The sequence below is a fragment of the Mirounga angustirostris genome, unplaced genomic scaffold (genome assembly GCF_029215605.1).
Source record: "Mirounga angustirostris isolate CCGP_5_RB_7025 unplaced genomic scaffold, mMirAng1.0.hap1 SCAF_9, whole genome shotgun sequence".
In the NCBI taxonomy this organism is placed as follows: Eukaryota; Metazoa; Chordata; class Mammalia; order Carnivora; family Phocidae; genus Mirounga; species Mirounga angustirostris.
The window spans coordinates 98,319,543-98,343,310 of NW_026991717.1; the positions used below are offsets into that span (position 1 = coordinate 98,319,543).

Sequence of the window (23,768 nt, forward strand, 5' to 3'; positions counted from 1 at the left end):
TTGGAGCCTTCGTTTCATTACTTGTAATACTAAATGAAAATACCTATCACTCAGATCTTCCTTCCTAGGGCTTGAGTATAACTCCTTTTCTAAAATATGCAGTATCTTTTCCCTATATACCTGGGAATTTACTTCAGTTTGATGGCAACTCTCTTTTCTCTTAGTTATGTTCTCAGTGTTAGACACAATATCTTATATGTTTATAAAAATTGCATTTGAGAGGATTTCTGTGGGCCCAGGAGAAAACAATCATATAGTTTGCGGGTTTTGCATTTACTTTTTTTTTTTTTAAGAAAGGCAAATTATTTTAGAAAAGCAGTTATTTGTCTTCAACTTTCCAACTTATGGATTTTTTTCCACCTTGGCTTCTGAAAAGATACAAAGAGCAATCCTACCATTTCCTTTGTCTCCTTTAACCACATTTCTTGTTTTTCATGGATAGAAACAGTTTACACTCATATCCATACTAACAACATGACCTATCCTCTTTCCCCATCATCAGTGATCTATGGGAAATACCTTTGACTTACAGTCAGCATCTCTAGTTTGAGTTCTGGTTTTATCCCTTAAGAGGTCTTGGAAAATCCCCTTAATCAGGGTTGCCGGTTGGGTTTACTATCCACACCATCTGGGCAGTCTTTTGACTTTTAAAGTGGCATCTTGGAGACTTAGTGGAGAGAGTGAAGCACAGGAATCTATTTTATGAAATGCTGTCCTAGATGATGCAAATGAAGACTTAATTTTTGGGATCTAGTGGCCAAAATCTCTGAATTACTTCCTTAGCCTGCAAAATGCCAGGTCTCATTTATAGTGATATCATGAAGGTTAAACAAGACAATGTATGGGAAGAGCATTATAAATTGGAAAACTGAATATAATTCAAGGTATTATGAGTCAATATTCTTGTGGAATTTGGAGTAGAATAAGTTCATTGTCAATCATTCCTGCAGCCACATACACAGAGGATGAGAAACAAACATTATTAATACTAATGACCTGAAATGCTTGTAGTATAAAATCTGAGGGTATACCAGAACACAATTTTAAAAACACATAAAGGCATTTTAGACCAATAGACAAAATGTTTTTACTGTACTTTAAAATAAAAAACATCTGTAAATAAATTCCCTCCTTTCTGACTTCCTGAATTACATTGACTTCATTGTGGGAATTTGCTTCTCAAAGTCCCAGTGTTGGGGTGTCTGGGGGGCTCAGTGGGTTGAGTCTCAACTCTTGGTTTTAGCTCAGGTCATGATTTCAGGGTCCTGGAATCAAGCTCCAAGTCAGGCTCCCCACTCAGCACAGAGTCTGCTTGAGATTCTCTCTCTCCCTCTGCCTTTCCCCTGGCGAGTGTGCTCTCTCTCTCTCTCTAGCATCCTCTCTCTCAAATAAATAAATCTTTTTTTGAAAAGACAAAAACAAAGTCCTGGTATTGTAGGAAACCAGAGAAACATTGGAACACTTTGAAGCCAAACTAAAGAAAGACAATTGATGTGCAAATATTGGTCTCTATTCTTCCCATACCTAACTTGTTTCCTGGAACTATAATAATTGAGATGCTAAGGGAGGTTTACTAACTCAGTCCCCATTTTGTGCATTTTACATTGCAAGGAAATAAATGGTACTCTAATAGCTTGGAAAAAACACTGCAGGAAATGACTTCAGCTTTGGAGAGTTTCTAATTCATTATAATTTCCACAATAAAACATTCATCTACAACTTTTAAGTCCCCAGAGGGTTTAATCTACTTAAGCTGATGCAAGCAGACAGGCTGGTATAAAGGGACTATTACTCTAAAATAATTGTAATTATCATTTTGGGAAGACCATGGGCTTTACATTCAATCTATCATAGGTGTTTAATTTTCCTCTTTCAAGAAAATAGAAACATTTGAGGTTCATTTTTTCACTCTTGGCGGGGGACCATCTAATAAGCTTGTAAGCTAAATTCATAATCTACAATCCAGACTTCAAGCTCATTAATTCAGTATTTTACAATATCTGGCTCCTGTTCCTCTCTGGTCCCCTAGACTTCCTTTCTCCAAATACCCTTCATTTTGTATGGAACTCCTCTTGTTGTTTCTGCATGTATTGGTTATATGAAGAAGTGGCAGGTGCAGAAATGATCTGGTGTGTGCAGAAACAATTCCATGAGCACACTGTCATCACCCATCCTCTCCCTGGAAAATCCTTTAGCAAATTCTACTCATACTTCAAAATTCAGCTCAAGGATCCTCTCTCCTAGAAAGTTTTCTGGCCCCTAGCCTGATTTAGCTGCCCCTACTCTGGGATTCCCTACCATCCTCGGCACCCCTCTGCCCTAGCACCCAAAATAACAGGTAAAAATGATTTCCACATCTCTCCCACACCATAACTGCTAAGGTCCAAGTAGTGGACTGTGCCTAATTTGACTCTGTATCCATAGCACTTACCTCAGGGTCTGGTACCTAGTGAGTACCACAGATGTTTGTCAGTTGAAGGAAGGTTCTGTAATGAATAAGTGATGTGATCTGAAGATGTGTTACATGAAACTTCAGAAAATCAATTTTGCCACTTGCAGGTATTGCAATTAGTGCACATTTTCTAATTGTTTGGTATGGCTAGTTTTTTTTTTTTTTTTTTTCCAGGTAAGTGAAGGTGAGCTCCATCTAGCTGGTAAACAAGTAGGCAATATAGAGAATCACCTTGGATGATATTCCTTGTTCTTTAGTCATTCAAATCATTCTTATGTGTAAAGCAAACATAAGCCAAGTTCCTCAGCCTATAAAAAAAGGACGTGTGGAGACCATTCCCCTTTGGAATGCAAAATTCCAAGAAGGAGTGAACTTATTTGCATAAGGATCCCTGGACTTAGAAAGACCTTCCCAGTGGGCCAGACTGTCCATGAACAATACTCAGGGACAGGGAAGGAAGGGTACCCAAAATAAACCTTGAGGGTAGAAAAGTACTAGAATTGGTAGCTGAATTTGGAACTGAGCTGATAGAGAAGAACAACAAGGATCCTGGGTCAACAGATGGCAGATGATAGAACTTCATCAACCCAGCCAAGGGCATATTTGGACCCTGGCAAGTAGGTTCAATGTATGAACCAAAGGAGATCGTCATTAAAAGCTATAACAATTGGGTGTACCCAGTATTCTCTTGGCATGGAGTTTCTGAATGGTGAGTTTATGGGTCATCTTTACTGCTATGATGGGCATGTCTTCATAACAGCACCAACAAGAACAAAGCAGGATAGTCATAGCCCACCTCCTTATCTCCCACTGTCTCTCATGTCCCAGAGGCTATGGATTGGTTATACCATTTTTCATTGCTGTTTCCCACTGTACAGATTGAAAAACCAAGTATAAGACTTGCTTCCCAGCTCTTCTGCAGGTAGGAATTGTTGTGTGGCCCACTCATGACAAACAAGCGAAGTCTCCTAGGGAACTTCTTATTAAGCCTTTGTTTTCCATATAACGTAGAGAAAGACCTGTCTGGCACCACTCTCCCTCCTTTTTTCCTGCCTCGAATACAATGCTAGATGCTTGATCTCCAGCAAGCATCTCGCAGTCAAGAGCAAACAAGCCATTACATTATGGATGGCAAAGCAGAAAGAACTAGAGCAATTGACACTATCATGGAGTTTCTATATCTGCAGACTTCTGGTCACTTAAGTAAAATAAAATCCTATGTGTTTCAGCTATTGTTAGATTACCTGTTACGTGCAGTTAAAACATTCTCAGCTGATAACATTCACACCCACAGTCATACTCATCAAGCACTACTAACCACAAGTGATACCTAGATGCCTGGGGGACTTAGTCTTTAGCAGGACATCTGATGGAGTGCTACTCCATACAGAATAGTGCTCTCCAGTATTGCATTTTGGGATGCCAGGGAGATGGTCTTTTCAGCCAAGCAAAGGACAATGTAGATATAAGTGTGTTAATTTTTAAAGTTCAGGTTTGAAGAGCAAACCCCAAATACCAAAAAGTGAAAGAAGAAGTAAGCAGAATAAAAAATGTGTGCTGATTAGGCATCTCCAACCCTAAGAATAAGAAGTGAAACTTTTAGAAGGTCAAATACAAATCAAATTGTTAATAGTGGTTACCACTAGACTCTGTAGGTGAAGTTAGAAGGAAGTGAGGCAGCTATTGCATTTTTTAAATATGTTTTTGTATATTTCTGTATTTGAATTTTTGCTACAAAAATGTATTACTTTGCTAATAGAAAAAAAATTCCGATAAACTCACCTCTAAGATGATATTTATCAAATGCTTGCTATGCATTCTGCCATTTAATCCTCAAAACTATGCAGTGAGTAGCGTCTTTATTTTCACCAGTAAAGAAACTAAGATGCGAGGCCCTTAAGTAACTTTGCCATGTCACACAGCTAGTGCCTGGGAGAATAAGGACTCAGAGATTCCTCAATCCACATAGATGCAAAGCCCATTCTCTACCCACTGTGCATACTGCCTCTCCCAGATCTTTCCAGATATGCAGATATTCTTAATTTGCTTCACCAAATATAAGAGTTTCTCTGGATGACACTTTCATTAGACTACATGAAGGAAACTGTCTTCCAGTAGTTTCTCCCCATGCCCTTCCCCCCCGTATAAATACCTTTAGAAACAAGAATGAGCCTACCTTCTTTTAGTGTCTCATTGGGGATTTGCTTACAGTTGTTAAAAAAGAAGCCTAAAATTGAGTCATTTGCTCCCAAAGACAACAAACCAAGACTTAATTACAGTTTCAACCTTTCCCAGGAATGTGATCTTTTTTTTAAATAAAGATTTTTATTTATTTAATAGAGAGAGAGAGAGAGCGCACAAACAAGGGAAGCAGCAGGCAGAGGGAGAGGGCTTCCCATCAAGCAGGGAGCCCAATGTGGGGCTTGATCCCAGGACTCTGGGATCATGACCTGAGCCGAAGGCAGACACTTAACTGACTGAGCCACCCAGGTGCCCCCAGGAATGTGACTTTTTAACATTCAATATGAAATGTCCTGATGAGCACTAGTGATGCATGATAAAACCCTACCCTTCCCTTCCTCCCAAAAAGAAGAGATCTTGGACTGAAACATTCTTTTTTTTCCTTTTACTAATAACTTCCTGCCCCACCCTCCTTCCTATGACATCTTTCCATTTTGTACATCTCCTCAGAGCATCTCTCCACTTACTAGATGGGATGCTGCCTGACTCATGAATCATTGAATAAAGCCAATTAGATCTTTAACTCAGTTGAATTTTGTTTCTTCACACTGTTTATATTTGTCAAGACCATCTAGGGCTAGTGTACAATCCTTAGAGTCCAAACCTGGTAACTTTGGGAAAGAGCTTTAAATGCATTAGTCACTTAATACAATAAACAGACATTCAGAAGGAGTTTCGTGGCACAAGAAATGGGTGGCTGGTTACGTTCTACATCTAACAGGGAAATATGTTTAAATGTGAGGAAAATTAATTCTTCAAAAACAGGCTTCATAACTATATAAAATATCAGCATGAAAAACAAAATCCAGACTGTATCTAATGTCAGAGGAAATGAGTGCTTTATTTGATTAAAAGGCTGATGTGAAATTTTGCCTACTAAAAGTCAGGAGGACTGTCTGGAATATTTTACAAGACTCCAGATTCTGCATCTGCTTTTTTTTTTTTTTTTAAGATCTCTTGAAGTCTATATAAGGCCTTGGCCCTGGGTTATCCGAACCAAATCTTGGATAAGCTTCCATTAACATATCTTATTTGCATAAGTCTTATTTTAAGAGACTATGAAATTACAACCTACAACCATAAAGTGTTAGAACATGAATCACCTCTAAGTGGGAGAGATGTTTGAATTCTCTGCTTATACAATAATCCAGTATTAGACCATTAAAGTATTATTTTTATGAATTGTATATATTCTCAATGCAGAAAGAAATGTTTTGGACAGAAAAGACTTTATATGGAGTCATCCCCCTAAATGGTTGTGAAGGAGAGTCAGGTTTAATTCCAAGTTTTGCCACTAAAAAACTCTATGATTCCCAGATTTTTTAATCTCAAATTCAGGCTTGCATATCCAGCTCCTTAATTCTACATGGCTAGTTAGGATTTTTTTACTCATTTCTAGTTTAATTTCACTGTGGTCAGAGAACATGTTCTGAATGATTTTACTCCTTTTAACGATTTTTGAGACTTGCTTTATGGCTCAGAATGTGTCAATTTTTATAAATGTTCTTGTGCATGCTTAAAACTGCAGATGTACAATCTGCAGTTGGGTGTAGGTCAGTTAGGTAAAGTTTATTAGTGACTTACATCTTCAGTAACTTCCCTTATTTTTTTCTGCAGACACCATTAACCACATAGGTACTTAAAAATCTAGTATGATGGCAAATTTGTGAATGTCTATTAATTTTTGCTTCATGTAATTTGAAACTGTGTTATTAGGTGATTACAGATTTACAACTGTTATAACTTACTGGTGAATTGAACAGTTTATCCTCATAAAGTGACCTTTCATTTTTAATAATGTTTAATGTCTATTTTACCGGACACTAAGTCTGTCTTATCCGATCAGCTTTCTCTTACTTAGAAATTGAATGATGTATATTTTTGCTATCCTTTTACTTGAAACCTCTTTTTCTTCCTTAATTAAATATCCAGTTTTATTTCTGTAAGGTCCTGCCTTCCACAAAACACACAAATATGAATGCAATTCAGTCAAGTTCTTTAACAGTTTGTAAAAAAGATCATCTTGTCGACACTGTCCGACCATCATGTTGACACTGTCCGACCATCATGTTCCTCATTTCCCTTTGAGACCTCATCAGAATGGCCTTTACCACCCAATTTCCACAATCATTCTGCTCAGAATTACTTTGGTATTGTCTAAGAGGATGCAGACTTTCCCTGCACCTCTCTTCTTTTCATTCTGAGCCATCAACAGAATGGCCATTAAAGGTTCATTCATGGGAAGTTAGGGCTTTTTCTATCAGGTGCCTCCAAACTCTTCCAGCCTCCCTTTATCACCTATTGCCAAAGCTGCTGTGACATTTTTAGGTATCTGTTAGAGCAGCAATCTACTTCTTTCTCTTTTTTAATGTTTCAAGTTTTTATTTAAATTCTAACTAGTTAACATATAGTGTAATATTAGTTTCAGGAGTATAATTTTATGATTCATCACTTCCATACAACACCCAGTGCTCATCACAGCGAGTGCCCAACTTAATGCCCATCACCCATTTAGCCCATCCCCTGCCTACCTCCCCTCCAGCAACCCTCAAGTTTGTTCTCTATAGTTAAGAGTCTCTTACGGTTTGCCCCCCCTTTTTTTTTCTTTCCCCTATGTTCATATGTTTTGTTTCTTAAATTCCACATATGAGTGAAATCATATGGTATTTGTCTTTCTCTGACTGATTTATTTCGCTTAACATAATACACTCTAGCTCCATCCACATTGTTTCAAATGGCAAGATTCCTTTTTTTGTGGCTGAGTAATATTCCATTATATATATATATATCACACCACATCTTCTTTATCCGTTCATCATCAGTCAATTGACATCTGGACTCTTTCCAAAATTTGCCTATTGTTGATAATGCTGCTATAAACATTGGGGTGCATGTGCCCTTTTGAATCAATATTTTTGTATCCTTTGGGTAAATGCCTAGTAGTATAATTTCTGGTTCATAGGGTAGCTCTATTTTTAACTTTTTGAGGAACCTCTATACTGTTTTCCAGAGTGGCTGCACCAGTTTGCATTCCCACCAACAGTGCAAGAAGGTTCTCCTTTCTCTACATCCTCACCAACACCTGTTGTTTCCTGTGTTGTTAATTTTAGCCATTCTGACAGGTGGGAGGTGATATCTCACTCTAGTTTTGATTTGTATTTCCCTGATGATGTGTTATGTTGAGCATCTTTTCATGTGTCTGTCAGCCATCTGGATGTCTTCTTTGGAAAAATGTCTATTCACATCTTCTGCCTATTTCTTAAACAGATTATTTATTTTGGGGGTGTTGAATTTGGTAAGTTCTTTGTAGATTTTGGATCTTAACCCTTTATCAGATATGTCATTTGCAAATATCTTCTCCCATTCCAAAGGCTTTTAGTTTTGTTGATTGTTTCTGTCACTGTACAGAAACTTTTTATCTTGATGAAGTCCCAGTAGTTCATTTTTGCTCTCCTTTCCCTTGCCTCAGGAGACATATCTAGTAGGAAGTTGCTATGGGTGATGTCAAAGAGGTTAGTGCCTGTGTTCTCCTCTAGGATTTTGATGGTTTCCTGTCTCACGTTTAGGTCTTTCATCCATTTTGAATTTATTTTTGTCTATGGTATAAGAAAGTGGTCCAGTTTCATTCTTCTGCATGTTGCTGTCCAATTTTCCCAACACCATTTGTTGAAGAGACTCTTTTTCCATTGGATATTATTTGCTGCTTTGTTGAAGATTAGTTGACAGTATAGTTGTGGGTTCATTTCTGGGTTCTGTATTCTGTTCCATTGATCTATGGGTCTGTTTTTGTTTCAGTACCACACTGTCTAGATGACTACAGCTTTGTAATAGAGCTTGAAGTTCAGAATTGTGATGCTACCAACTATGCTTTTCTTTTTCAAGGTTGCTTTGGCTATTCGGGGTCTTTTTTGGGTTCATACACAATTTAAGATTGTTTGTTCTAGCTCTATGAAAAATGCTGGTGGTATTTTGATAGGGATTGCATGAAATGTGTAAATTGCTTTGGGTAGTATAGACATTTTAACAATGTGTGTTCTTCCAACCGATGAGCATGGAATGTTTTCCCATTTCTTTGTGTTCTCTTCAATTTCTTTCACAAGTGTTCTATAGTTTTCAGAGTACAGATCTTTTACCTCTTTGGTTAGATTTGTTCTCAGGTATCTTATGTTTCTTGGTGCAATTGTGAATGGGATCAATTCCTTGAATTCTCTGCTGCTTCATTATTGGTGTATAGAAATGTAACAGATTTCTGTACGCTGATTTTGTATCCTGTGACATTACTGAATTCGTGGAGTACTGGTGGAATCTTTTGGGTTTTCTACAGAGAGTATCATGTTGTCTGCAAATAGTGAAAGTTTGGCTTCTTGCTTGCTGATTTGGATGCCTTTTAATTTTTGTTGTTGTTTTTGTCTGTTGAGGTTAGGACTTCCAGTACTATGTTAAGTAACAGTGGTGAGAGAGGACATTCCTGTCTTGTTCCTGACTGTAGAGGAGAAGTTTTCAGTTTTTCCCTATTGAGAATAATAATAATAAACAAAATAATATTTTATTAAAATATTCCTCATTGAGTATATGGCCTTTATGATGTTGAGGCATATTTCCTCTATCCCTACTTTGTTGAGGGTTTTTATCAAGAAGGGGTGCTGTATTTTGTCAAATGCTTTTTCCTCATCTATTGAGTGGATCACATGGTTCTTATCCTCTCTTTTATTAATGTGGTATATCATGTCGATTGATTTGTGAATATTGAACCACCCTTGAATCCCAGGAATAAATCCCACTTGATCATGGTGAATGATTCTTTGAATGTACTGTTGGATTCAACTTACTAGTATTTTGTTGAGAATTTTTGCATCCATGTTCATCAGGGATATTGGCCTGTAAGACTCCTTTTTAGTGGGGTCTTTGGCTTTGGAATCAAGGTAACGCTGGCCTCATAGAATGAGTTTGGAAATTTTCCTTCCCTTTCTATTTTTTAGAACAGTTTGAGAAGAATAATATTAACTCTTCTTTAAATGTTTGGTAGAATTCCCCTGGAAAGCCATCTGGCCCTGACTTTTATTTATTGGGAGATATTTTATTGCTGATTCAGTTTCTTTGCTGGTTATTGGTCTGTTCACATTTTCTTTCTATTTCTTCCTGTTTCCATTTTGGTAGTTTATGTTTTTAGGAATTTATCCATTTCTTCCAGATTACTCAATTTGTTGGCATATGATTTTTCATAATAGTCTCGTAATTCTATTTTTCTGTGGTTGTGATCTCTCCTCTCTCATTCTTTCATTCATGATTTTATTTATTTGGGTCCTATCTCTTTTCTTTTTGATAAGTCTGGCTAGGCATTTATCAATTTTATTAATTCTTTCAAAGAACCAGCTCCTAGTTTCATTGATCTGTTCTACTGGGGTTTTTTGCTTGTTTTAGATCATTTATTTCTGCTCTAATCTTTATTATTTCCCTTCTTCTGCTGGCTTTAGGCTTCATTTGCTGTTCCTTTTCTAGCTTCTTTAGTGTAAAGTTAGGTTGTATATTTGAGACTTTTCTTGCTTCTTGAGGTAGGCCTGTATTGTGATATATTTCCCTCTTATGACTGTTTTTGTTGCATCCCAAAGGTTTAGGACCCGTGTTTTCATTTTCATTTGTTTCCATGTATTTTTTTTTATTTCTTCTGTAATCTCCTGGTTAACCCATTCATTCTTTAGTAGGATGTTCTTTAACCTCTATGAATTTGTGGTCTTTCCAAATATTTTCTTGTGGTTGACTTCAAGTTTCAAAGAGTTGTGCTCTGAAAATATGCATGTGTGATCGCTATCTTGTTGTTCTTGTTGAGGCCTGATTTGTGACCTAGTATGTGATCTTTTCTGGAGAATGTCCCATGTGCACTTGAAAAGAATGTGTATTCTGCTTCTTTAGGCTAAAGTGTTCTGAGTTTATCTGTTAAGTCCATCTGGTCCAGTGTGTCATTCAAAGCCATCATTTCCTTGTAGATTTTTTGCTTGGATCATCTGTTCATTGCTGTGAGTGGGGTGTTAAAGTCCCCTACTATGATTGTATTATTATCAATGAGTTTCATTATGTTTGTTATTGTTTTATATATTTAGGTGCTCCTAATTTGGGGGGCATAAATATTTACAATTGTTAGATCTTCTTGTTGGATAGACCCCTATATTATGATATAGTGCCTTCTTCATCTCTTGTTACAGTCTTTGTTTTATTCTTTTTTTAAAAAATTTTAAAATTTTATTATGTTATGTTAGTCACCATACAATACATCATTAGTTTTTGATGTGGTGATCCACAATTCATTGCTTTCATATAACACCCACTGCGCCATGCAGTATATGCCCTCCTTAATACCCATCACCAGGCTAACCAATCCCCCCTCCCCCATCCCCTCCAAAAAAAGTCATTGTTTTAAAATCTAGTTTATCTAAGTATGGCCACTCTGCCTTTCTTTTGACATCTATTAGCATGATAAATGGTTCTCCATCCCCTCACTTTCAATCTGCAGGTGTCTTTAGGTCTAAAATGAGTCTCTTAGAGGCAGCATATAAATGGGTCTTGGTTTTTTATCCATTCTAACACCCTATGTCATTTACTTGGAGCATTTAGTCCATTTATGTTCAGAGTAATTATTGATAGATATGAATTTAGTGTCATTGTATTACTTGTTAAGTCGTTATTTCTGGAGATTTTCTCTGTTCTAGTCTTGTCACTTTTGGTCTTTCTTTCCCACTCACAGAGTCTCCTTTAATATTTCTTGCAGGGCTGGTTTAGTGGTCACAAACTTTTTTAGTTTTTATTTATCTGAGAAGCTCTTTATTTCTCCTTCTGTTCTTAATGACAGCCTTGCTGGATAGAGTATTCTTGGCTGTATATTTTTCCCCTGCAGCACATTGAATATATCCTGCCACTCTCTTCTTGCCTGCCAAGTTTCTGTGGAGATAACTACTGCTAACCTTATTCATCTTCCTTTGTCAGTTAGGGATTTCTTTTCCCCGCTGCTTTTAGGATTTTTTCCTTATCTCTATATTTTGCAAATTTTACTACGATATGTCTTGGTGTTGGCCTGCTTTTGTTGATTTTGATGGGAGTTCTCTGTGCCTCCTGGATTTGGATGTCTGTTTCCTTTCCCAGATTAGGCAAGTATTCAGCTGTAATTTCCTCAAATAAACCTTCTGCCCGCTTTTCCCTCTTCTTCTTCTGGACTCCTATGATATGAATGTTGTTATGCTTTATGGAGTCGCTGAGTTCCTTAAGTCTACATTCGTGATCCAATATTTTTCTTTCCCTCTTCAGCTTCATTATTATTTCATTATATCACTTATTTGCTCCTCTGCTTCTTCCATCCTTGTGGTCATTACATCATTACATTCAGTCAGTTTCCCCACATTTTTTATTTAGGCCTCACAGTTTTTAGGTCTTTTATCTCTGTGGTAAGGGACTCCCTGTTGTCTTCACGGATTTTCTCAAGCCCAACTAGTATCCTTATGATTGTTGTTTTAAATTCTGGATCAGGCATATTACTTATATCTGTTTTGATTAGATCCTTGGCTATGACCTTTTCTTCTTCTTTCTTTTGGGGTGAATCCCTCAATCTTGGCATTTTGTCAACATCTCTGTCTTCTTCTGTGTGTTAGGAAAGCCTGTTATGTTTCCTGCTCCTGAGGTAATGGCTTTATTAAGAAGAGGTCATATATGGTCCGTGGTCTGGCATTTCAGGAAGTGTTTCTGATGTATGTTTTGTGCATTCTGCTGCTGCATTTTGGCTGTTCTTTTGCTCAGGTCAGTCCTCTGCAGAGTTTCTCCTTGCCTACAGTGGTGAGTGTTTAGAATTTGTCCAGAGTGTGATGAGTTTTAAGTAGGTGTGCTCTGGTCTGCTTGTTAAAAGAGGCCTGGTCCTATTTCCATTAGAGCTGAAGCTTTGTGGCACTCTACGGTCAGTAGACTTGGTGCCTAGGTGTTTGTTCTGGTCTCCTGGGGAAGAAGACTGCTGCTTCTGGTTCTCAAACACACTTGCACTAGTAAAGAAGCACCAGTTGAGCACAGGGAGTCAGGGCTTGGTATAAGTGGCTTAAGCCTCCACTGTGGGAACTGTGTTGCTTACTGAAGAAAGTCTGTGCTAATGGGGAGGGGAGAAATGGTGCCTCTCCCTCATCCCCAGATTAGGGAGTTTACACCCACCACCATCCAGTAAGCCCTCACAGAAGAGCAAACAGACTCCCCTCCTGTGTCCCAGGTGTGTCTCAGATCCCTGCCTTCACCCTGTCTGTGTCCAGGGCAGCCCAGTGCTGTGTATATCTCAGGTATGCCAGCTGGGTTTCAAAACTCCAAATATTAGGGGTCCTGCACAATATAGACCCAGTCTCATCCTCTGGGGGAGGCTCTTGCCACACCAGGGCTGGTGCCAGGTTGTCCCAGAAGGGCAGTTGCAGAAACACACAGGGGCTTGGAGTTTATGGTAAAACACAGCAAAAGGCCAGCGTCCAGATTAGCTGCCCTCAGCAGCTGCCTCTGCTTGTATGCTAATGAATGGGGCAGCTCAGTGGCACCCACCAGCTCTTTTGTCCCTGGAGAGGCAGTGCCATCTCTCCAAGAGGCACTCCAAGAAGGGTGAAACTTCTCTCCCAGTGCATCCCAGAGGATCCTCAGATCACGTTATCCACTCCCAGGCCTCTGCCCTCCTTCACCACAGGAGCACTGGCCCAACACCAGCCACTGTGCAGACTTCTAAAACTCCCAATCTTTGAGCTCCACTGGTTATAAAAATTCACAATAATCAGCCCCTTTCATTTTCTCAGTTAATGGCTTTGGGGAAGTGTTTTCCTTGTGCAATCCCTTGTGCATTGTTCTCTCTCTCTCTCTCTCTCACCTCTCTCTGTGATCAGGGCTCCCTCCTCTCCACAGCACCCATGATCTCTTTCTCCTCTAAATCACATCTCTGCACCTCCTACCTTCCACTATATGGCCTCTTCTCTCCCTCTAGTTGTGCAGTTTGTTCTGTCAGTCCTCAGATTGATTTCTTGGGTGTTCAGAATGATTTGATATTTATCTTTCCGTGTTCAAGGGATGAGGCAAGGAGAAGGTCCTTCTGCTACTGCACATCTTAACTCTCCCCAACTTTTTTTCTATTTAAGTTTAACATGTATCTCTTGTATCTTTTATATAATTGACATTTTTGATCCTTCATGACAATCATTTAATTGGAATATTTGGTCCATTTGCACTTTTTTACTGACATTTCAGTTTAAATTGCTGCCTTATTTTGTGCTATTTCTCCCACCTGTTCTGTGTTTCATTTATTTTCCTTTCTTGCCTTCTTTTGTTTATTTTTATAGCTACAATTTTTTCCCCTCTCATAGTTCAAAAGTTTTCTATTCTTTTAGTGGTTACTCTAGAAATTACAAAATGCATACTTATTGCTTTTTATAAACTAAAATTAATCAAAAACTTTATCTTTTTTCCAGAAAACTTAGAATACATTAACTCTATTGACTCCTTTCCCTATTTACATATTGTTGTGTATGTTAATTTCATCATGTTTGCTTTTTAATCCCATAAGACATTATTGTTTTATACATTCAGTGCTCATGGAGATTTAACTACAGACTTACCACTTTGCTCCTCATTCTCTTTTGCTTCTCTGTCCCCCAATCCAGAAGCTCTTTCCTCCCATATGAGGTGTAGATCCTGAATCTCTTTATTTTGCTGATGGCAACTTTGTTTCTGCTATTCTGAAATGTCTATCTTATTCCTTTTTCTTGAAAAAATGTTCACTGAATATAAAATTCTGTGTTAGCAATTATTTTTTGGTCAGCCTACTGAAAATATCATTCCATTGTCTTCTGGTTTATCTGTTGTCTAACTGCCACTACTCTGAATGTGATCTGTTTTTTTTCTGTCACCTTTTAAGATTTTCTTTGCCTTTGATGTTCAGTAGTTTCACTGTGTACCTAGTGTGGATTTCTTATTTATTTAATCTGTTTCGGAATGTATAAGCTTATTGAATTTGTGAACTGTGAATTAGGGAGGGGAAAATTTTATTCTACCCTTCAAGTTTCTTTTGGCCGGTCTAAGAATTAAATGGACACAAGACAGATTAACAAGAGAAAATTAAATTTAATTATGTGCATATGGGGGTTCTTAAGTATATGAGACCCAGACACAGACAATTGAGGCTTATATGCCATCCAGAGCCAAGGAGAAGGGGATAGAGGTCTGGGACTTCAACGGGATGAAAGACAATTTACAAGAAGATGAAAAAGAGTAAATGTTTGGTAAACAAATGTTTGCTGGGCCACACAGAAACAATGAGACATAGAGGAATGTTAACAAACAGTCTGCTACGTTCCTCTCTGTCTACCACCCCTAGTTCATATTACATTGTAGTCATCTATGGTGATAGCTCCCTTCCTGGAATAGGTCCTCTATCTAAATTCTTTTAGACATTTAGGGGGAAGGTCACAGGTTCTTCCTAAGCCTTCTGTTTCTTAGATATAATGACTCTAAAATGAATCCACATGTCAAAAAGACACATTGTAGGGTGTCAAAATTTGCTCCCCTATGGTAGCTTTCAACATTCTGAATTTTTTCAGTAATTGCCTCCTCATTTGGAACCTTGCCCCCATTCTATCTCTTTCCTCTCCTTCTAGAACTCCTATTACATGTATATTAATCTTTCTCACTTCATCTCCCAGGACTTTAAATCTTTTTGTATATTTCACCTTTTTGCCTCTCCGTGGTATATTCTGAATAATATCTATCCTCTATCTTTCAGTTAACTCTCTCATTCCAGCTGTGTCTAATTTGAATTTTTTATTTTAGTTATTGTATTTTTTTATTTCTAAAAGTTCTATTTGGATTTTTTCAAATCAGCTCTGGTATCTTCTATAACAGCCTATTTTCTGTGGTATGTTCAATCTTGCCTTTTATTTCTTAAAACATGGTAAATGTAATTGTTTTATACTATGTGTCTCATAATATTAATATCTGAAGTTTTTATTGGTTTGTTTTTGCTGTTAACTCAAGCTAGTTCTCATTCATAGTATGCTTGTTTTTTCCTTGTGTACTTGCTTATTCTTTACTACATGTAGATCATTGTCCTTGAAAAGGTTACTTGCAGGAATCATCTGAGGCCTAGTATGAAAGTGGCTTTCCCCCAAAAGTATCTTGTTTTTTCCAGATTCCTAGTTCCAGAACCTTTTTGGGACCATTTAAAATTCGTTTGTTACTTGAAGTTTTCCTGAACCACACAGATTATGTCAATTTGATTTGTACATCTTCTCAAGCCTAGATGTAGTTCTATATTCTGAGACAGTATTTAACATTTTGGGTTTTGTTCTTGTTTTTGTTTTTGTTTAGCTCTGTTTTATTTTTTGCTTACCTAGTATCAAAACATTTCTCCTTGTAGTACTTGAGTGTGCAGAGATAGAGGTGGTGGTAGTTGTGCTTTTTTCCCCCCAGTTTACTTTTCCCTCACAGATGTAGGCGCTCTTTGGAGTCCCAACTTTCCATCCTGGACCTTGATTCTGGCCCCTACAACAAAGCTGAAGTTCAAATTAGCTCACATGGACAAATGCTTTTCCAGAAAAGCACCTAAAGTGCTTCTTTCACTTCTCTGGTTTCCTGCTTTTACTTAGATTTTGATCTGATAATTTCTTGGTCTCTTGTTAGCCCCTCAATCCTTTTAAGAAAGATTATTTTTAAAATTACCTAGCATTTTAAACTGTATTCAGTAACAGGATCGATCCAAATGACATAGGCTGCCATATCCCTGGAACCACTTGGTAGTTGCTGTTCTCAACTGCGTATTTTTCAGGTATTTGATTCATGCCTAGTTGTGCATTTGGGATGCTAGATGACATTCTGGTTAAATGGTATTATGAGCTTATCAGTGGCCTTTCTCTGCATTCTTTACTTAACAGTTGGCCAAAGTGCCCCCCAAATATTATCTCTATTAGTGCCAGCAAATAGTTTTACAAGAAGTCTTGGTATCTTTTCCACCCACCAAATCATTTTTTTGACATTTGATCTCTCATCCTTATCTGATGCTAGTGAATAGTCACTGTTCCGTAAGATACTCTACTCTTGCCTAAAGGCACTAACATGGTAACATGTTCCCTTGGTTTTCCTCCTACTGGCAGCTGCTTAAAATACTTGAGTTCCCTAGGACTCAGTCTATTTTCATCCTCCATTCTTTCTCTAGGTGATCTTTTTTCTCCTTTCCCAAGGATTTAAACACCATCTATATGCTAAGGACTTCCAAACTGATCTCTCTGACGCCTAAATGTTGAGCAATTGAAATGCCTTTCTGCTCTATCTACATTCATTCCCTTGTGTTTTCATTCAGTCATGTAGCTTTAAATATTACCTGTACCCCAACAACTCCCAAATCTATCTTTTTAAAAAAAGATTTATTTATTTATTTATTTATTTATTTATTTATTTATTTATTTATTTATTTATTTGAGCAAGAGAGCACAGGGTGCAGGGGGGACGGGAGAGGGAGAGAGAATTTTCAAGCAGACTCCCTGCTGAGCACGGAGCCTGATGTGGGGCTGGATCCCACAACTCATGAGGACATGACCTGAGCTGAAACCAAGAGCTGGGTACTTAACAAAGTGAGCCCACCCAGGCACCCTTCTCCCAAATCTGTATCTTTAGATCAGACCCCAACTTTCAACTCTTGATTTGTATATACAATTGAATATCTAATAGACATCTTAAACCTAATAGTTTAAAATTAAACTCCTGATTCCCCACTCACCTCCCACCTGCTCCTACTGTTTCTCCTATCTCCATTAATAGTAATTCTATTCTTTCAGTTGTGCAGCCCAAAAATCTTGGGTGTCACCTTTGACTTGTCTCTCTCCCTATACCACACATTTATGTTTTTTTGTTATGTTCAATTAGCCAGTATATAATACTTTATTAGTTTTTGGTGTAGTGTTCAGTGATTAATTAGTTGCATATGACACCCAGTGCTCATCACCACACGTGCCCTCCTTAATACCCACCACCCAGTTACCCCATCCCGCCAACCCTCTCCTTTCTGTAACCCTCAGTTTCTTTCCTGGAGTCCAGAGTCTCTTATGGTTTGTCTGCCTCTCTGATTTCTTCCCATTCAGTTTTCCCTCCATACTCCTCCCCCTCTGTGGTCCTCTGCACTAATCCTTACATTCCACATATGAGTGAAATCATATGATAATTGTCTTTCTTTGCTTGAATTATTTCACTTAGCATAATCCCCTCTAGTTCCATCCATGTCAGTGCAAATGGTAGGTATTCATCCTTTCTGATGGCTGAGTACTATTCCATTGTATATATGAACCACACCTTCTCTATCCATTCATCTGTTGAAGGACATCTCGGCTCTTTCCACAGTTTGGCTATTGTGGACATTGCTACTATGAACGTTGGGGTGCATGTGCCCCTTATTTTCATTATGTCTGCATCTTTGGGGGTAGATATCTAGTAGTGCAATTGCTGGGTCATATTTTTAACGTCTTGAGGAACCTCCATACTGTTTTCCAGAGTAGCTATACCAGCTTGCATTCCCACCAACAGGGTAAGAGGGTTCCCCTTTCTCCACATCCTCACTAACTGTTGTTTCCTCTCTTGTTAATTTTTGCCATTCTAACTGGTGTAAGGTGGTATTTCATTGTGGTTTTAATTTGTATTTCCCTGATGGCTAGTGATGTTGAACATTTTTTCATGTGTCTGTTAACCATTTGTATGTCTTCTTTGGAGAAGTGTCTGTTCATGTCTTCTGCCCATTTTTTGACTTGATTATTTGTTTTTTGTGTGTTGAGTTTGAGAAGTTCTTTATAGATCTTGGATACCAGCACTTTATCTGTAGTGTCATTTGCAAATATCTTCTCCCATTCTGTGGGTCGCCTCTTTGTTTTGTTGACTGTTTCCTTTGCTGTGCAGAAGGTTTTTATCTTGATGAAGTCCCAAAAGTTCATTTTTGCTTTTGTTTCCCTTGCCTTCCTTTAGAGATGTGTCTTAAAAGAAGTCGCTGTGGCCGATGTCAAAGAGGTTACTGCCTATGTTCTCCTCTAGGATTTTGATGGATTCCTGTCTCACATTGAGGTCTTTCATCCATTTAGAGTTAATCTCTGTGTATGGGGTTAGAGAATGGTCTAGTTTCATTCTTCTGTATATAATTGTCCAATTTTCCTAGCATCATTTATTGAAGAGACTGTCTTTTTTTCCATTGGATATTCTTTCCTGATTTGTCGAAGCTTATTTGACCATAGAGTTGAGGGTCCATATCTGGGTTCTCTATTCTGTTCCATTGATCTGTGTCTGTTTTTGTGCCAATACCATGCTGCCTTGATGATCACAGCTTTGTAATATAGCTTGAAGTCAGGCATCATTATGCCCCCAACTTTGGTTTTCTTTTTCAAAAGTCCCCTGGCTATTCGGGGTCTTTTCTGATTCCATACAAATCTTAGGATTGTTCATTCCAGCTCTGTGAAAAATGTCAATGGCATTTTGATAGGGATTGCACTGAAAGTGTAGGTTGCTCTAGGCAGCATAGACATTTTCACATTTGTTCTTCCAATCCATGAGCATGGAATGTTTTTCCATCTCTGTGTCTTCCTCAATTTCTTCTTTAAGCATTCTGTAGTGTCTAGAGTACAGATCCTTTACCTCTTTGGTTAGGTTTATTCCTAGGTATATTATGGTTTTGGGTGTTATTGTAAATGGAAGCGATTCCTTAATTTCTCTTTCTTCAGTTACATTGTTAGTGTATATAAATGCAACTGATTTCTGTGTATTGGTTTTGTATCCTGCCACATTGCTGAATTGCTGTATGAGTTCTAGTAATTTGGGGGTGGAGTCTTTTCGGTTCTCCACATAAAGTATCATGTCATTGGCAAAGAGAGAGAGTTTGATTTTTTCTTTGCCAATTTGAATGCGTTTTATTTCTTTTTGTTGTCTGATTGCTGTTGCTAGGACTTCTAGTACTATGTTGGACAATAGTGGCGAGAGTGGGCATCCCTGTTGTGTTCCTAACCCTAAAGGAAAAGCTCCCAGTTTTTCCCCATTGAGAATGATATTCACTGTGGGCTTTTCATAGATGGTTTTTATGATATTGTGATAGGTACCCTCTATCCCAATATTTTGAAGAGTTTTAATCAGGAAAAGATGCTATATTTGTCAAATGCTTTTTCTGCATCAATTGGGAGGATCAAATAGCCCTTGTCTCTTCTTTTGTTTTTTAATTTAATTTAATTTTATTATGTTATCTTAGTCACCATATAATACATAATTATTTTTTGAGGTAGTGATCCATGATTTATTGTTTTCGTATAACACCCAGTGTTCCATGCAGTACATGCCCTCCTTAATACCAATTACTGGGCTACCCATCCTCCCACCTCCATCCCCTCTAAAATCCTCAGCTTGTTTCTCAGAGTCCATAGTCTCTCATGATTCATCTCTCCCTCTGATTCCCCCTCTTCAGTTTTCCCTTCCTTCTCCTAATGTCCTCCATGCTATTCCTTATGTTCTACAAATAAGTGAAACCATATGATAATTGACTTTCTCTGTTTGACTTAGTTCACTTAGCATAACCTCCTCCAGTCCCATCCATGTTGATGTCAAAGTTGGGTAATCATCTTTTCTGATGGCTGAGTAATATTCCATTGTATATATGGACCACATCTTCTTTATCCATTCATCTGTTGAAGGGCATCTCGGCTCTTTCCACAGTTTGGCTATTGCGGACATTGCTGCTATGAACATTGGGGTGCATATGGCTCTTCTTTTCACTACATCTGTGTCTTTGGGGTAAATACCTGGTAGTGCAATTGCTTGGTCATAGGGTAGCTCTATTTTTAATTTTTTGAGGTACCTCCACACTGTTTTACAAAGTGGCTGTACCAACTTACATTCCCACCAGCAGTGAAAGAGGGTTCCCCTTTCTCCACTACCTCTCCAACATTTGTTGTTTCTTGCCTTGTGAATTTTTGCCATCCTAACTGGTGTAAGGTGGTATCTCAATGTGGTTTTGATTTGAATTTCCCTGATGGCTAATGACGATGAACATTTTTCATGTGTCTATTAGCCTGTATTTGTATGTCTTCTTTGAAGAAGTGTCTGTTCATGTCTTCTGCCTATTTTTTGACTTGATTATTTGTTTTTTGTGTGTTGAGTTTGAGAAGTTCTTTATAGATCTTGGATACCAGCCCTTTATCTGTAGTGTCATTTGCAAATATCTTCTCCCATTCTGTGGGTCACCTCTTTGTTTTGTTGACTGTTTCCTTTGCTGTGCAGAAGCTTTTTATCCTAATGAAGTCCCAGAAGTTCATTTTTGCTTTTTTTTTTTTTTAAAGATTTTATTTATTTATTTGACAGAGACAGAGACAGCAAGAGCAGGAACACAAGCGGGGGGAGTGGGAGAGGGAGAAGCAGGCTTCCCACCGAGCAGGGAGCCCGATGCAGGGCTCAATCCCAGGACCCTGGGATCATGACCTGAGCCGAAGGCAGACACTTAATGACTGAGCCACCCAGGTGCCCCCATTTTTGCTTTTGTTTCACTAGCCTTTGGAGATGTATCTTGAAAGAAGTTGCTGTGGCCCATGTCAAAGAGGTTACTGCCTATGTTCTCCTCTAGGATTTTGATGGATTCCTGTCTCACATTGAGGTCTTTCATCCATTTAGAGTTTAACTTTGTGTATGGGGTTAGAGAATGGTCTAGTTTCATTCTTCTGTATATAACTGTCCAATTTTCCCAGCACCATTTATTGAAGAGACTGTCTTTTTTCCATTGCATTTTTTTTCCTGCTTTGTCGAAGTTATTTGACCATAGAGTTGAGAGTCCATACCTGGGTTCTCTATTCTGTTCCATTGGTCTATATGTCTGTTTTTGTGTCAGTACCATGCTGTCTTGGTGATGGCTGCTTTGTAATATAGCTTGAAATCCAGCAACGTGATGCCCCCAGCTTTGTTTTTCTTTTTAAACATTTCCTTGGTGATTCAGGGCCTTTTCTGATTCCATACAAATTTTAGAATTGTTTGTTCCAGCACTTTGAAAAATGTCATTGGAGTTTTGATCAGGATGATGTTGAAGGTATAGATTGCTCTGGGTAGCATAGACATTTTAATAATGTTCATTCTTCTGATCCATGAGCATGGAATGTTTTTCCATCATTTTGTGTCTTCTTCAATTTTTTCATGAGTGTTGTGTAGTTCCTACAGTATAGATCCTTTACCTCTTTGGTTAGGTTTATTCCAAGGTATCTTATGGTTTTTGGTGCTATTGTAAATGGAATCATTTCTCTAATTTCTCTTTCTACAGTTGCATTGTTAGTGTATAAGAAAGCAACTAATTTCTGTGTATTGATTTTGTATCCTGCCACATTACTGAATTGCTGTTATGAGTTCTAGTAATTTGGGGGTGGAGTCGTTTGGATTTTCCACATAAAGTATCATATCATCTGCAAAGAGAGAGAGTTTGACTTCTTCTTTGCCAATTTGAATACCTTTTATTTCTTTTTGTTGTCTGATTGCTTTTGCTAGGACATCTAGTACTATGTTGAACAATAGTGGCAAGAGTGGGCATCCTTGTTGTGTTCCTGATCTTAAGGGAAAAGCTCTCAGCTTTTCCCCATTAAGGATGATATTTGATGTGGGCTTTTCATAGATGGATTTTATGAACTTGAGGAATGTTCCCTCTGTCCTTATACTCTGAAGAGTTTTAATCAGGAAAGGATGCTGGATTTTGTCAAATGCTGTTTCTGCACCAATTGAGAGAACCATATGGTTCTTCTCTCTCCTCTTATTAATGTGTTCTATCGCATTGATTGATTTGCAAATGTTGAACCACCCTTGCATCCCTGGGGTAAATTCCACTTGGTCGTGGTGGATGATCCTTTTAATGTATTGTTGGATCTTATTAGCTAGGATTTTGTTGAGGATTTTGGAATCCATATTCAGATATCAGTCTGAAATTCTCCTTTTTGATGGGGTCTTTGCCTGGCTTGGAGATTAAAGTACTGCCGGCCTCATAGAATGAGTCTGGAAGCTTTCCTTCTGTTTCTATTTTTTGAAATAGCTTCAGGATTATAGGTATTATTTCTTCTTTGAATGTTTGGTAGAATTCCCCAGGGAATCCATTAGGCCCTGGACTCTTGTTTTTGGGGAGGTTTTTGATCACTGCTTCAATCTCATTACTGGTTATTGGCCTATTCATGTTGTCAATTTCTTCCTATTTCAGTCTTGGGGGTTTATAGGTTTCCAGGAAGGCATCTATTACTTCCAGGTTGCTCAATTTATTGGCATATAGTTGTTGAAAATAATTTCTAATAATTGTTTCTATTTCCTTAGTGTTAGTCATGATCTCTCCCCTTTCATTCATAATTTTATTAATTTGTGTCCTTTCTCTTTTCTTTTGGATAAGTCTGGCCAGTGGTTTATTGATCTTATTAATTCTTTCAAAGAACCAGCTTCTAGTTTCATTGATCTGATCTACTATATTTCTGGTTTCTAATTCATTGATCTCTGCTCTAATCTTAATTATTTCTCTTCTAATGCATGGCTTAGGCATCGTTTGTTGTTTTTCTCTAGTTCAAGGTGTAAAGTTAGTTGGTGAATTCGGGATTTTTCTATTTTTTTGAGTGAGGCTTGGATGGTTATGTATTTCCCTCTTAGGACTGCCTTTGCAGTATCCCATAGGTTTTGGACCGATGTGTTTTCATTCTCATTGATTTCCATGAATTGTTTAAGTTCTTCTTTGATTTCCTGGTTGAACCAAACATTCTTGAGCAGAGCAGTCTTTAGCTTCCAGGTGTTTAAATTTCTTCCAAAATTTTTCTTGTGATTGAGTTCCAGTTTTAAAGCATTATGGTCTGAGGATATGCAGAGAATAATCTTAATCTTTTGGTATCGATTGAGACCTGATTTGTGACCCAGTATGTGGTCTATTATGGAGAAAGTTCCATGTGCGCTCGAGAAGAAGGAGTGTTCTCTTGTTTTAGGGTGGAATGTTCTGTATATATCTACGAGGTCCATCTGGTCCAGTGTGTCATTCAAAGCTCTTGTTTCTTTGTTGATTTTCTGCTTAGAT

At 38.0% G+C, this 23,768-nt stretch overlaps 1 long non-coding RNA gene across 1 annotated transcript in view; it reads left to right on the forward strand.

The window, feature by feature from the left end:
* Positions 1-23,768, forward strand: part of LOC135361615 (uncharacterized) — a 120,849-nt gene that overhangs the window by 12,599 nt on the left and 84,482 nt on the right. The window lies entirely within an intron of this gene.